This window comes from Propithecus coquereli, unplaced genomic scaffold (assembly GCF_000956105.1).
Source record: "Propithecus coquereli isolate 6110/MARCELLA unplaced genomic scaffold, Pcoq_1.0 Scaffold195, whole genome shotgun sequence".
Classification (NCBI taxonomy): Eukaryota; Metazoa; Chordata; class Mammalia; order Primates; family Indriidae; genus Propithecus; species Propithecus coquereli.
This window is the reverse complement of record NW_012144411.1, coordinates 739895-742058: the sequence shown is the minus strand read 5'-3', so window position 1 is coordinate 742058 and position 2164 is coordinate 739895.

Genomic DNA, 2164 nt, shown 5'->3' with positions numbered 1-2164 from the left:
GGGATCATGATTATGTTTTGTCTTGAAGTTTGATACTCTTGCCCAGTCCATTCTTCTTGAAATTCTTCATTTCTTTTGATTCTGCAATGTCATTTCTTCTAGTTTCCACCTTCTTTTTGGCCACCCTTCTAAGATTTCTTTTCCTGTTACCTTGGGTTTTCTTCTATTGTTTTCTTCTATTGGGCAAAGTGCAGAAGAAGCTGAAATTGGGACCATCACAGTAAACCCTTTCTTAGTACTGGAGGCATTGGTTTGACAGGGTAAGTTTGGATTGTGTAAGGAAAGGCATAAAAGTAAATGAGGTCTTGAGCTATTTTGATATTGTGAATGTTCTCGCCCATCTATATTGTTTTGGTTTGGATTAGTTAGGGTAAAAATAGTACAATATCTGCTTAACTTAAGAAATCACTAGAAATCTTGAGTAATCTACTAATTTCCTATTCCAGAACTGTCTGTGGTCAATAGAATACAGTCCAGGAAATCTACCTGGGCTTTTGTGATATTCCTATTCTTTCAAGTTAGTGCCCCATGTGTCAGACAAATTCTTTTATCCTCCTTGCCTAATTAAAGGTGTCATCATTATTGCAAGCTTTCAAGGGCTATAAAATTGGGTAAAATAGTTTAATATATTGTGGGCTCAATTGTGGTTAAGTATATTAACATTAACGCAATCAACCAGGTAATAATCTTGAAATTTTTCATATGATTTTCAGTCTTAGCAGCAAGGAGTGAATAATGGCAGGATTTCATTCACTGTGGCAAGGCTGGTGGAGGAGGTATTTTTAAACTTTTTTTTTTAATTGGTCTTTGTGAGTCTAAGGTTAATCCTTTTACATTTTTTTTCAAGTTTCCAGAACCAAAGGGATTATGGCAATTGGCTAATCTATGAAAATAAACTTGACTTTAGAATTTAAAAAGGGCAACTTCTGTATTTGTAGCAACAGTCTTGGCAATCAGATATTCGGGTATAAATGAGATTAATTTTGTTTTAATATATTAATAGTAAATATTGTTTCTTATAAAGGAAGATAGTATAACATTTTAAAAGATGAACTATCATGTTCTGAAGAGATGGTTGTAGGTCTTGATAGTTCATTCAACAGACTCTGTGTCATAATGTCACTTGTCAGTGATTATAGTCTAAGCATAGTGGAATTTTTATTTCTGAAAATGCATCTCCTGCAGCATTCTCCTAGTCACTGTAAGAGCAGAGATAGCAGAGTCTCTTAGAACAAACTCTCTACTCATTACAGAAAGAATAGTGTATGCTTTGGCTTCCTAAACTCAAGTTGTATCTGCACCAGATTACTGCTTTGCAAATGAGCAGCATTTTTTTCAGCTGTGATCTTGTGGTCTAATATTAATACATTTTCACAATGGAAACTCTATGGATTAGATCATTTTCCTAGGTTTGCATCCCAAGGGATATCTAACCTATGTTACTTATTTTAATTAAATTACCACACTTTCTGTATGATTAATCGACTGAATAGTGAAGACTTACAAGACTAAATTTTAATGCACCATACATTAATATGAGCAATGGGGGGAAACATATGATTTTACTTTAAGCAAAATCTTTTAGTAGCAGATGTTGTACCTCTTCCCTTTTATTCCAGAGCAAAGGAGAGTTTCAGCACTGCAGAGCACTAAGGCATGGAGCCTCCCCCAGTGGCACTCCATGAAAAAGTTGAGATTTTTTTTTAGGAAAACCTTGGAATATGAATGGATATTTTGGGCCAATGTTTTTGGAGTAATGATATTGGCTGACTCCTATTCCTACTGGAATAGGATTGCTTGCCATTTTTTTTTTCCTCTCCATATGTCAGGTATGCTTTACATCAGCTCTGTATACCTATCAACCCATCAATATGGATAGTCATGGGGTATCTAATACGAAAATTGTGTACAACCACTTTAAATTTCAGCACAAAGAGTTTATAAAATCTTCTTTCCTTTCCTAGTATCATCATGATAGCCTCAAAGTCAAAAATAATCAGACCCAAAAGGAAAAGAATATATCTTGATTTATACTTCAGAAACATTCCCCAAACTATGCTTATTAAACTATAAATATAAAGCCTCTGAAACTGTAGTAAATATTGTGCATACTTCTGCCAGAAGTTATTATATTTACTTACATGTGAGATTAGTTTTATTTTTT